The following is a 13,807-nucleotide window of genomic DNA, read 5'->3' on the forward strand; positions in this document are numbered from 1 at the left end:
GGTGAATGTGGATGCCACTTGAGTGTAGTGAACATATTTCCATGTTCATGTAACCAGGCTGAGATGATTTGAGCTTTGTGACATATGTTATCCAGCAGCCATAACTGCAGCCATCAGACGATGGGCATGCTATGGTCATGAAGGGATAGTCACCAGCAATACTCGGGTAGGTGTGGCATAAATCAGTTTGTATATGTGGTCTTCTGCAGCTGTAGCTCAACTGCTTCAAGGTTCGATGTGTTGTGTTTTCAGAGATGGATGTAACAAATGGTTATTTTTGAGTTATTGTGGCTTTCCAGCTTGAAACAGTCTGGTCATTCTCCTCTGACATCTGGCATGAACAAGATATTTTAACCCAGAAATCTCTTGGTTACCAAACCAAATCTGGTTTGGGTAGACTAAACAAGTCAGTGAGATGATTCAGCCCAAAAAGACTGGGGAAAGAAAAGAAAACAGGTTTAGCATCACACATGCTTTAACCATCAGTCAGTACAAATGCTTTCAGTCATTCATGTAATGTATTATGAGACAGCATTGTAAATTTGTAAATTTCAGATTACCATCTTGCAGTGTAAATTGCTTATATAGTCATGTGAAACGGAAAGCTTTCAGAACTCTATGCAGTCCTGTGAAAAACTAAGTAAACTCGTACGGCTTTCATAGGAGGGTAAGTAGTAGCTGAGTTCCACTAATCATATGCACAAAACTGATCATCAGGAGGTGAGAGCACCTCTTTAAAAGCACAGGATTTGGCTGAAAAGGAAAAGAATCAAAGTGTTGGAATAGTTCAGTCAAACTCGATACCTCAACTCGACTGAAATGCTGTGGTGGGGCCTTAAGAGAGCTGTGCACAAACTAATGCCCACAAATTCATTGAACTGAAGCAATGCTGTAAAAAAAGTGGGCCAAAAGTCCTCCACAAGGATGTGAGAATCTAATAAAGTAATACACACAATAAGTACTTTGTTGCCTCAAGGATCTTTATATTGTAAAGACCTTAGAGTAATGGAGAGAAAAACCCACCAAGATGAACCCGTATGAGCACTTAGTGACAGTGGGAAGGAAAACCCCCCTTTTAACAGGAAGAAACCTCCAGCAGAAGCAGGCTCAGGGAGGGCAGCCATGTGCCATGATGTGGTGGAGGTGAAAGGAAAGAGACAGGATAAAGGACATGCTGTGGAAGAGAGCCAGAGATTAATAATAACTAATTATTAAATGCAGAGTGGTGTATAAACACATAGTGAGTAAAGAAGAAAGAGTGGATCGTGGTAAGCCTATTACAAGTAACTAAAGGGAGGATTCAGGGTCACCTGATCCAGCTCTAACTGCTTTATCAAGACGGAAGCTTTTAAGCCTAACCTTAAAAGCAGAAAGTGTGCTGTCGCCTGAATCCAAACTGGGAGCTGGTTCGACAGACGAGAGCCCCCCACGTGAAAGGCTCTGGCTGGGATTCTACTTTTAGATATCTCAGGAGTTAGTGTGAACCACGGCCTGTGCATAGTTTCTCACAGCACTGCATAGAGTCCCGTGAGAAACCTTTGTCACGTGACTCTATTTGCTGTGCATATTTCAGTCTAATAACGATCATTAAAAAGTTACTTTAAATATTTCCTGCACTGAGCAACAGGTAAATGAATAATATTTCATATCTAATCATTGATTACATCTTCTGTTGATCAGTGTCTGTGATATTGCTCAAGTTTTCCTTCCCCTCCTCTCTCTCCACTTTCCTCAAGCAGTGCCTCTGCTCACTGACCCCTTGCCACTTCTGGAGCAGCTTTGGCTGACGCGCACATCAGATTCAGTTACAGCCAAACAAGCTCACAATGAAAAATGCCTCCACATTTCCCCGGTTTCACAAACACTGTTTGAAACAAAAAGCCCTTATCAGACCTGTGTATTATTCACAGTGTTAATTGGAGGGAAAATAAGTGCATTGTGCATCTCAACGGTGCTGTTAAAACAAGATAAGGACCGCGCAAGCAGGTCCGACGCAGTGGCTATTGAATGAATTGTTTAATAGCGAAAGTGTGAACAAGTTGGGAACTGTGTGTTTTTTTTTCCTTTTTCTGGTGAACTGTGCTCTGGTGGGGCTGATGTGACCATTCTGGTAATCCCCAGGTAGGTGTCATTTATTTATTGTCACTAGCTGTAGCGTTATGTATTCAGGCAGCAAAGGTCAGCGTTAAACATGCGCACAAAGAAACACAATCGCCACCCGTGAAAATGCGATAACTCAGTAGGCAGCGGTAAGTGACACTGAACATAAGAGTGAAACATGGCAGCTAAGGAGACCCGCATGCAGGTTTCTTTCAATAGAGAAGTTTTGCTTCACTCTAAGCAGCTGTCGAGCTCGGGCCGCAGTGAACCTCACCCCCGTGTTCCTGACAAGTACGGCCCTCTAATAAAGTGGCAGCATTGCATGAATTAAAATGGTCCTCTTTTATCTTCAGGCTTTCAGAGAAGTTTCAGCAGCCTAACGGTTGTAGTTGCTTCGATTACTGAGTCAAACAGATGAAAGAGAGATGACAGATTAAAAAGGAAAAGATCATGAGGTCAGAACTTACGAAATCATTCTGTACTTACAAATATGTTTGGTGGTTCAAAACCACACACCATAACCCGGTTTGCAGCAAAGCGGCACTAAACTGAAGCAGTACAGTAAGAGCTGTTTCATTCACCCTGATTCACTTTAGTAAAGTCCATATTTGGTAACGTTAGGGCACAGAAAAGAAGTATATGGTTGCATGTGTTTCTATAAAGGGTTTCTGCATCACAGGTTAGAGCAGTGACAAGTCACTCCACCCTGTGCAAACCGAGGCAAACCGATTGTCCACTTTGAATAAAGCCAATAAACATGTCAGTGAAGCTGTTTGTTTGGTAGGGGCTTTACTGAACGCTGCCACGTCTCGGAGTGATACCATCTATCGCAGAGAAAAGCATCACAGAATGAATGAGTGCGTGAACAGGTACAAGGTTCACATACAGGTCGAACTCATCTGCCATCACAGTTTTACCCCAAAACTGCTGACTGACAAAGTCTTCAGCTGGTAATTATTAAAGATATTAGGTAACTGGTTGGTATCTATGTGCATTTAGTTTAGAGTCTTCACTGAGCAGTAATGTCCATTGCAGGGTCTTACATCATTTGACATAAACATGTCCTAAAGACAGAATTTGACAGAGTTAGTTGGAATGTGTTGATCTGGGTGAGTGAATGTCATAAAATTATTATTATTTCAACTGTTTAAAAAAATGCATTAAAAACATTTAGCATTGCATTATGGGATTTAAAGAACTACATAGTTTACAGGCTACAGATACTAGGGACTCCAATTACTATTTTTACTGTTTGCCATTTCTGAGACATGTTGTGAAACATCAGACGTCAGATATGATTGCTGTCAGAGCCAAAACGGAACCTTCAAGTTTTAAGAATCTTTCTAAAAAGACTTTTCAGTGTCATAAACAGGTGAATGACAAAATAAAACTGCAATGCAGTTCACTCATGATGTCAAGCGATGATCATCAGCAAGTTCTTGGACAGGAGTTCAAAATGCTGTAGATTCTTAGCAGTGCTTTTGACATATTGAGGTGGCTGTAGCTCAGGAGGAAGAGCGGGTCTCTCTTGATGATGGTTGGAAGGTTGATGGTTCGATCCCTCCACAGTCTACATGCTAAATATCCTCAAGCAAGATACTAACCCCAAGTTGCTCTGTGATGCATCCATTGGAGCATGGAGTATCTGTTAGTTAGAAAGCACTTAAAAGCAAAGAAAACATTACTTGTGGCATGTTGCACAAAGTGCTTTGAGTGATCCAGGAGAGTAGAAAAGCGCTATATAAGAATCAGACCACTTACCATGTTTTATACTGAACAGTAGCCACCATCAGCCACTGTGAACTGCAGTTGATTATGATGACCCAAGTGTACCCCAAGAATTAAATGTGTATTTTAAAAGTTATCACTATTTAGGCTTTAGACTGCATGCGCTTTGCTGGAGATCTGTTTTTTTTACCCACTATACACAAAATCTCTTTCAAGTTACATCGTTTAAATTAATAAAAAGAAAGAAAATTCCACATCAATTCTACATTACTAACTTTTGGTAGATAAAGGTCAAAGTTGAGCTAATCTGTGTCCACAGTCAGAGATATGGATCGAATAGACCCAGAAACACATCAGGTTTGATGTTTGTAAACTGTCAACACAACTGTCGCTACTTCTGTCCTTACCATGACTTTTATGCTTCATCCTGGTATGGTTACTAGTGGAGGGCACACAACACAAACTAGCTCAACTGGATTTTTCTTCTTTGCCAGAATCCAGAACACGTTGTTTAGCATAATTTACCAACATCTTTTTGTTGTCTTGTCCATTGTGTCATTTCAAACTGCATTCCTATTGATTGACTAACAGCCATAAGCCATACAGACAGAAAGCAACTCCAAAGGACTGTATGCAAATCAGCATATGATTCACAAGCTTGTGGAACCACTTTTAGCAGCAATAGCAACTTGAAGCAAACTTTTTTTTGTGTGTACGACTTTAACAGTCTCTCTCACATAGAGGAGTTTTAATTAACCCCTCTTTTCAATGCAGTTTAAGTTCATTGAGGTTTGTAGATGCGGCTCTTTTAAGATCCCACCACATCATTTCAATCTGGTTGAGGTCTAGGCTTTGTCTGGAACATTGCAACACCTTGATTTATTTTTCAGCCATTCTTTTGCAAAGTTGCTGTTGTTCTTGCAATCATTGTCTTGTTGCATGACTCAATTTTAACCAAGCTTTAGCTGCTAGGTAGAGCTTCACATTTGAGTCTAGAATACTCTGGTATACAGAGGAGTTCAGGGTTGACTTATTAATTGCAAGGTGCCCATGTTTGGTTTTTATCGAAAGGGGTGCTGTGAAAACAAGCTCCACAATGGTCTCGTCTGTTCAAAGGAAACAGTTGGAGAAATCTTGTTATTTTTTTTAGATACAACTTTATAAAACTAAACCACGTTTAATCTTCTTTTTATAGAGAGAAGCCTTTCTCCTCTATCACCATGAAGTGTGGCCAGATGGGCCACCCTTAAAACAAGCCATACTTGTTAAGTGTTTTTCTAATTGTGGTGTCATGAACTTTAACATTTAACATGTGAACTGAGGCCTGTAAAGTCTTACATGTAGCTCTTGGTATTTTTGCAGTTTCTCTGAGTCTTACACCGTCTGGCCTCTGGGTGAATTGCTGAGACAAACAATCCTGGGACGACTGCGACATTGTGAATGCTCCAGACCAGCAAAGTGCTAAAACTTCTTTTAGAGAGATGCTGAGACTTGATGATGATGAGCTAATCAAGTGCATTTGATTTGCAGCACCTCGCTGCTACTTACCCTCTTAATTCCTATGGAAGGTGTAAGGTGTATGGACGTTTTACAGGATGCTCTGCAGCCCACTCTTACTGTGCGATGTATGGCATGACTAAATATATTGCCATGATTGTTTCAGATTGGTACTCTTTAGTCTGGGACAACAGTCCATAATCGCAGTGTATTCCTGGATTTAGGCTACCAGCCAATAAAGCACGGCATTCAAAACAATCCCAGCAGAGGTTGGGAATCAGTTACTGTCATCAAGACATGTGACAGTTAAAAACTCAACCAACTGGTGAAACTGAAAATGCTCATATACCTCAAGGCGAAAAAGCAGCACATCACACCTTTAAAGCTAACCAATAATTTGGAGCAAGAACAAACACCCTTACTTTGTAAATATGCAGTCAAACAACATGTGACAATATTTAGAAAAAAAAATCCATTGTCAACTCAGACTTGCAGTCTCGCTTTGACTGTGGCCCAAGTACGTTATGAATATCCTGCCAGTCAGCGAGGCAGGAAACAGACAGCCAGTGGCTCACTCTACCAGGGCTGCAGGGGTCAAAAGCCTGTCAGGTGGTGCGGCGGTGGAGGTGGTGGGGGTCAGGCAGGTGAGCCAGTGAGGAAAACAAAGAACCACTACTAAACCCCCACCCCCTTTTCCTTCCCCTATCCCGTCTGCCTTCTCTTCCTCTCAGAACAATCACCACCAACAGGACCAGGAAGTGATGTAGAGAGGAGGTTGATCTAACCGGGGCAGTTCCTTTCAGATAGGTCAGACAGGGGAAGAGAAGGTAGGAAAGACAGGCGTGGAAATGGGAAAAGATAGAAAACATACACAGCAAGTGGTGGCAGAGTTTCCTGTTTGGGTGTGCGTGTGTGTGAGTGTGAGACTTTCCTATTTATAGAGTATTCCAGTCCTGTAGTGTTGTTCACTGATGACTAACGGTGTCCAGTATTGTTTTAAGCCCTGTGCTATTTCTTTTTTAAATATTCCTGCACTGTTGTGTTCTTTCCTTCATATCTGATCCTCATAGGTGTTATAATTATAAAAATAATGTCCGATGCCCAAGTGACCCTGACTGTGACAAAGGTCATGACAGCACTTTGAAGCTACCATTCTGTTCCGTGTTAGCAGCTGCCTCCATTATTGTTATTTTGACTTCAGGGCCTCTGTGGCTCGCCAGCATCTGCAGCGTCTCCCTTCGCTCAGTCTTCCTTGAGAATGTGAGCAGGCATGTGGCATTGAGAGTCAGTCGGGCCATTCCTGCGCTCATAGCACAGACACAAAGCATGTGGCACTTGACAGGGATGCCAGATGAGGGACGCACGCCACCACGAGCCGCAGCAGCCCCCTTGCCTTTTAAGACACACACTGAGGGGTTCCTGCCCTGAAAGGCGACACCTCGGCCTGCGCCACCGAGGCTCCTTGCGTCTTGTCTTTCCCCCCACTTGCGGACTCTTGTCTGTCCTCGGCTCCTCATTTCCGTCACACTTTCTCTTCCAGGGAGGGTAGCGCGGGGGGCAAGACTGTGTCGTATGTTATTAATACTATTGTTAACTGCACACTCAAGGCTGGCCTTCCTGACTCAGCTCATCATGTTACAGGTATATTGTGCACAGCAGAGAAATGGCCAATCCTGCTTTATATAATGCCATCTATATATATCGCGAGGAATGCCTTGGCCAATTATGGTTCGAAGCCGGCTGATTGTCATGATGGATCTGTCAGCAGACTTAAAGGCTTTCTTCTTGGACTAAAAACAGATGATGTCTTTTGACTGAGGTGATATTCTCCCTGTGAGCATCATTAAAAATGAGTAGACACAAGACAAATGCAAGAGACATTTACTTTACAGGCAGAAGAGATAGGGGTCTCCCAGTGATCGAACAGAACTGTTATTACTACTTTACTGATCGATTCTGACACTATAACTTTTGATAATTGTGCTGCGTGCTGGAATATTAGATGTGTTGGAGCGCCCTCTAGAGGCAGGTACCTGAGAGTACTATTGTTGGATGTTACTTGCAGATTTAAAGTTACTTATTGCAAGTATTAAATGATATGTATTTATTTATATTGGATTTAAATAAGAATTTGCTCTTAATCACTTGTCTGGTTAATCAAAGATCACACTGACTGACTGCATCTTTTTGTAGTACAAACCTCAAATTAAACCAAAATACAGCCTGGCCCTGTTTCAGTCTTGGCTGAGCCTTCTTTAGCACGATGCATAGACATCTGGGACATATAGTCAGAGTGGCTCTTTCTTCATATTCTGTTGATAGCTTTATTCATTTTGGAAAGTTTTAAGATATGTTAAAAGACTGAAATTTACCATAAGTACCTTTGAGCTGTGCAATGGTTTTGAGAACCCTGCAGCTACAGTAAAGTTTTTATGTTTAAGGTAATAATAATAAAACACACACAAAAGTATGGAGAGATTTAGAAATTGTTCTGATTGCTACATAAGAATTTAGTTTTACTTGAACATTAATTACTGATAGATGAATATTTTTTAAATTACTAATTTAAGTGAAGCTTAAACTTTTTTTTTGTATAGAAAAACTCTGTTATCATCATGCACATGTGTTGTCAGGCAGTGGACTGTTTTGCATCTTCTCTTAAAATGTATTAAATCTACAGCAGTGCTGAACAGATGGTGCTGTTCACTGCTAGCAGAGTGGGTTGGTTTTCCCATGGCGCCACCCAGTGGCGGTCCTAGCCTGTTTGGTGCCCTGGGCGAACACGCCCTCTTTTTTCTAAACTGAGCACCTGATGGCTTTGACCTTTTCTTGTCCATCTTCCACTGGTTTTAGTGTTGCACTACGGTATGAACATCCATCCCCCAACCCGAGGATCACCACAACATAACGTAATAGACCTACACCTTAAATCATAGATTGGCTTTGTCTAGACTCTAGGGTTTATTTCTGGGATTTTGCACAACCGAGGAGTCTAATCATGAATACATAATGGGCTTGGATTTACATCATTATGAATGAAATGTGCTCTATTTGGAAGCAGCATGTCTCCCTCCCCTTTCGACAGGTTGCGTGTGAGACTTTAAATCATCAAACTGTAAATTATACATTTTAAATTGTTATTGATCTCTTTACCCCGAGTCCTAAAGTGTATATTTATTTTCTTATTCTTCTTATATTTATTGTTTGTTTACTTGCACTGCTGTAACTGGAGGCTCGCCGTCTCGTCTCTCTATATACTGTACTTATATAGTGGAGATGACAATAAAGTTTACTTTGACTTCAGCAGCAAGTAGGTGCACCGAGGGCTCTCGCGCTCACTTTTCGGTATAGAATTTCGAAAAAACGTCGGTGCAGATTATAAGTCTGTATCATAATGTCTGGTGTTTTCGTGTTTGTTTGTTTTATTTTGCGAGTTGATTATTAGATGGTGCTAATAACCAACTGAGGAGGATGTCAGGATCTGAGGAGGAAGTGCGTCAGGAAGGTGAACGCACGCAAAGCTACTGGTCCGGACGGGATTCCCGGCCGCGTCCTCAAGTCATGCGCGGCTCAGCTGGCTGGAGTGTTCACGCACATCTTCAACCTTTCCCTCTCTCTGTCTGTAGTCCCAGCCTGCTTCAAAATGGCCACCATCGTCCCTGTACCCAAATCCTCCACCATCTCCTCATTGAACGACTGGCGACCTGTAGCCCTGACCCCCATCGTGAGCAAATGCTTCGAGAAGCTGATCAGGGACTTCGTTTGCTCTGCACTGCCTGACTCACTGGACCCTCTACAATTTGCATACCGCCACAACAGGTCCACTGATGATGCCATAGCCCTGACACTACATACTGCCCTCTCACACCTGGAGAAGAGAGACACGTATGTGAGAATGCTGTTTGTAGATTACAGCTCAGCATTCAATACCATCGTTCCCTCGAAGCTGGACAGGAAACTGCAGGATCTAGGACTGAGCAGCTCCCTCTGCAGCTGGATCCTTAACTTCCTGTCTGACAGACAGGAAGCTAAGTGGTCAGACTGGGCAGCATCACCTCATCCACACTGGTGCTCCACAGGGGTGTGTACTGAGCCCTGTCCTGTACTGGTAAACGGACTGATTCTTATATAGCGCTTTTCTACTCTCCCGGAGTACTCAAAGCACTCTATACAACATGCCTCATTCACCCCCACTCATACAACTCAAGTGCAACCTAAACTACATTCATACAGATTCATACTCCGATGAACGCATCGGAGGGCAACTCTGGGTTAGTATCTTGCCCAAGGATATTTGGCATGCAGACTGAGGAAGCCAAGGATCGAACCACCAACCTTCCGATCAGTAGCTGATCTGCTCTACCACCTGAGCCACCCCACTCTACTCACTCTACACCTACGACTGCACGGCCATTAGCAACTCCAACATCATTGGGAAGTTTGCGGATGACACTACAGTGGTGGGTCTTATCACCAAAGGTGATGAGATGGCCTACAGGGAGGAGGTCAGCGCCCTGACCCACTGGTGTCGAGACAACCATCTCACCCTCAAAGTCGCAAAGACAAAGGAGCTGATAGTGGACTTCCGGAGGTGCAGAGAAGTACACACCCCCATCACCATCAACGGCGCTGCTGTGGAGAAAGTGAGCAGCTTCCGGTTCCTTGGTGTACATCTGGCTGAGGATCTTACGTGGTCAGTACACACAGTGAAGAAGGCGCAGCAGCTCCTCTTCTTTCTCAGGAGACTGAAAAGATTCTGCAAGCCATTCTTATATTTTGCTTGTTCTTATGTTATTGTATTTTGCACACCTCTGTTGCTTGTGAAGCTCGCACACAAGAATTTCACTCACATGTACTGTACCAGTGTATCTGCACATGTGATGTGACAATAAAAGTGATTTGAAATCCCCCGCCGCCACGCCCTCTCCTCCCTGTGCCGCAAGCAGCAAGCGCAGCTCGCAAACGGAGGGCGCCCTTACTCCCCGCAAATGGCCGCAAGAACACCGATCGGTGCCTATGACATCCCCAGAATGCGCTGGCATGATGTCGGGGCAGCATGAGTACGAGCAACTTTTTTTTGCCGATGCCCGTTATGCCGCCCCCCACTACGATGCCGCCCCGGGCAACCGCCCATGTCGCCCATATCAAAACCCGCTAGTGGCGCCACCTGACTGCAGCGGTGGTAAAATTTACACACACTTGTTATTTGAGCAAAAGTGCAGATAAGAATTACTCTGGCAAGGACTGATTTGACTTCTTTACTCGCCAAAAGTGTAAAACTACAGGCTCTGAAATGTACTCAAAGAATACAAGTAACAGTAGGTCTTGAATGAAGGTGCGCTAGCTTTAAACTTCCAGTTCATCAAATGTCACTGAGCGCTCCTTTTAAAAAGCGCTCTTCTTCCTCCTGTCATGTCTTTCTTACATCTTTCTCCATCTCTGCGTGAAATTATCTCACAATCATCAAACTCATCTTTTCTCTGGTAAGCAGCTGCAGGACAACTGTATGACAGCCTTTGCTGCTACTGTCTGATCTATTGGACACTGTAAACCCGAATAAGTTACCAGAACTCAAAAAAATTGAGGCAATCGATTGCCTCAATTTTTTTGAGTTGATCAACTCAAAAGTCAAATTTTTCCAGAACATAAAAGTTTGGATTACATGGTACTTGTATCTTTTGAGAACGGTCAACTCAAATATTTGCAGTTAATATGACTTAAAGTTTCAAGTTTACAAATTCAAAGAAATAAGTTCACAGAACTTATAAAAAATAAGTACACAACTACAACATTTTTATGTTAACAAAACTCAAATGTTTATTAGTTTGTGTTGTCATTATTTTAAGTACACGTTAGTCAAATATGTTGACTACTTGATACTTAAAAACATGTGACCCAAAACTTAAAATTTTTGAGGCAATTGATTGCCTCAATTACACTGAGTATCGGTAACTTAATATGCAAAAGTCATAAACATCTGCCATTGAACAGTATCTTGACTGCTCCCTTTTAGCACTATGTTGAAATTAAATACATTTAAAAAAAAAAATTTAAATAAATTAAAAATAATTAACAAAAACATTTATAAATTAAAATAAGTAGACCAAAAATTGTTTAGTCAGGAAAACTGTCAGAGTAATGAAACATAATGCCAAATAATAATATCAAAATGTGCTTTTGGCTCTCTGGCTAATATCTGAATAAGACAACAAGGCAGCAATTTGAGTGAATTACAATGCTATTTGTTTTACATTAACCAGTATCAAACAGTGAAATTTAGGTCATCTTGCGCAGCCCACAATGTTTTGGAAATAGTATTACGAAAAACATTAAAACATACAAAACATTAGTGTTGCTTTGCATTATGTTAATGAGAACAAAGGCACGTTGTATAGTTTGGACCTATTGGCTGAACACCTGTAGAGTAATGCAATAATGTTTTGAGGCATTATTTAGATGAAAGGAGAGAACTTTGAACCAGTCTTTTATAATGCTTCACCCTGCATCCTTCTTTCAGATGAGTTCCTACATAACCAAGTCATTCTTGAGGGTCTGTAACCTGGGTGACAGTTTACCACTTTCTAGACCAAATAAAATCTTTTGAGTAAATTCTAAAGTGTTGGTCAGGCCTTTGGGGTAGCTGAGGTGAAGTGCATAGATCAGTCCAAACATTACCAGGAAGGCTTCACCAAATCTGGGGAGACTGAACACGGCATCACTTTCAATGACGACAGAGATTTTCACAGGTTGGTAGTGAACTGGACTTGTTGTGTCATGGTCACTGATGACAGTGAAGAGGGCCACTTCAACACCATCAAGCTCCAACTCATCAGATTCGTCCTGAATTAATGAAAAAGAGATACTAATCACAATCTAAACCAAGAAATACAACAGACGACATATAATTTCTCATTTTACCAACTCCCACTGAGATCCAATACCTCTTTTACAAGGGAGACCTGAGTCTCACTGTAAGAGGTGAAAAACAGAAGATCCATGTTCTGCACACATAAATCAGCTAATTCACCAGAGAATCAAGTGGTGTGAGATAGACTGAAACTAAGCTAAAGGAAATACACAGGAAAATGTTTTACTAAACATCTTATCACTTTCAACAAAACACCAATTCAGTTCATTCGTAGTGAGGAGACAGAAAAGACCATACATGGAAACCATATGGGTAGACTAAACAAAGGTAAGTCCAAAGAGTGCATCAAAATACATGTTTGTACTTTGATGCACTGTTTATATACACAGTAGTATCTGTTAGATACTTAAGGACACTCACAGTGCAGGTTCTGAAAAATCCAGAGACATCCTCACGCAGATAGACAGGAAGGGCGTGGAGAACGGTAGTGCGCTTGGTGTGGATATCATGGATTTCCTATTTCCAGATAAAAACAGAATTGTATATACTGGTGAGTTTACTGAACAACAACAAAAACAACAGTCAAATCAGAACATATGTCCACAAATAACCTGTTCACATCTTTAATACAGTCAGACAAATAGCAAACACAAAGTGGAGTAATAGCAAAATTCAAAAAGCTCATTTAAATCATTGAACCTGTCCAATGTTCCACTGGTTCAACCTATGAAAATGTGTAACAATCTATTATTACCTGTTCATTGTGAATTCTTAGAATTTCAGCCAGGGCATCTGCTGTCTGCTGTTAAAAATTTAGAGAGATTAAAATACTTTGTTTCATACTAGGCGACCGGGCGCCACCTCTAGAACAAGTAGTATCTAACTTTTTAAACAGCCTGCGACCCTCATTACAACAACTTAATGCTAGCTCTGCAAGCGCAAAGTTTCCTTCGGGGAGAGCAGCAAAGCACATAAAAAACACGGACCGACATTTCTGCTATTCTTTTCGACACGCACCCAAAATACAACTAAATATTCGTATTTTAACAATAAACTAATATCAACATTGAAAACTTACTGTAAGTCCAGTGATGCTAGTTGCTGCCGTTAGGTCCAACTTTCTCCAGTCGTCCGTGTTGCCTCTTTGGTGCTGTTCCCGCCCATATACCTTTACTTCTTCTGTGTTTCGTATTAATGCTCATTAGCGCCGCCTTCCGCTTCGGAGGGTGAATCAGAGATTAACTCGGAATAAAAATTGATTCCTGCAGCTGCTCAACACTTACGGAAAAAATTAAAAATATATATGTAGGACACATTGATAAAACAATGAATATTAAATGTCTGTGAAGGTTCTCAGTCATCCAGGTCATCGTAGTCAAAGGAACTTAAAGAAGTCCAGACGCTTTTCTTTGCAAGCTCCTTTGACAATGAATATTAAAATAAATACATTTTGTCTTTCACTAATGCATTTAAGACAATTTGATTTTACTTATTTGGTGAAACACTTTGAGATTTTATTGTATTTTAGCATGTGCTACATAAATTAAGTTTATTATTAAATCCTACTTGAAACAACAAAAATAACAGGACTTTACCATTCTTATATGTCCTAAC

At 41.4% G+C, this 13,807-nt stretch overlaps 1 long non-coding RNA gene across 1 annotated transcript; it reads right to left on the reverse strand.

Moving 5' to 3' along the window:
* Positions 1-11,116: 11,116 nt before the first annotated feature.
* Positions 11,117-13,775, reverse strand: LOC146669144 (uncharacterized). Its single transcript, XR_014911848.1, has 4 exons — positions 13,272-13,775; positions 12,948-12,995; positions 12,614-12,709; positions 11,117-12,165 (listed from the first exon to the last, which is right to left on the reverse strand). It is a non-coding gene; the product is annotated as an uncharacterized LOC146669144 (long non-coding RNA).
* Positions 13,776-13,807: the final 32 nt, after the last annotated feature.

This window comes from Rhamphochromis longiceps, linkage group LG5 (genome assembly GCF_057381845.1).
Source record: "Rhamphochromis longiceps isolate RC_006_pf linkage group LG5, R_longiceps_female_GT1.1, whole genome shotgun sequence".
In the NCBI taxonomy this organism is placed as follows: domain Eukaryota; kingdom Metazoa; phylum Chordata; class Actinopteri; order Cichliformes; family Cichlidae; genus Rhamphochromis; species Rhamphochromis longiceps.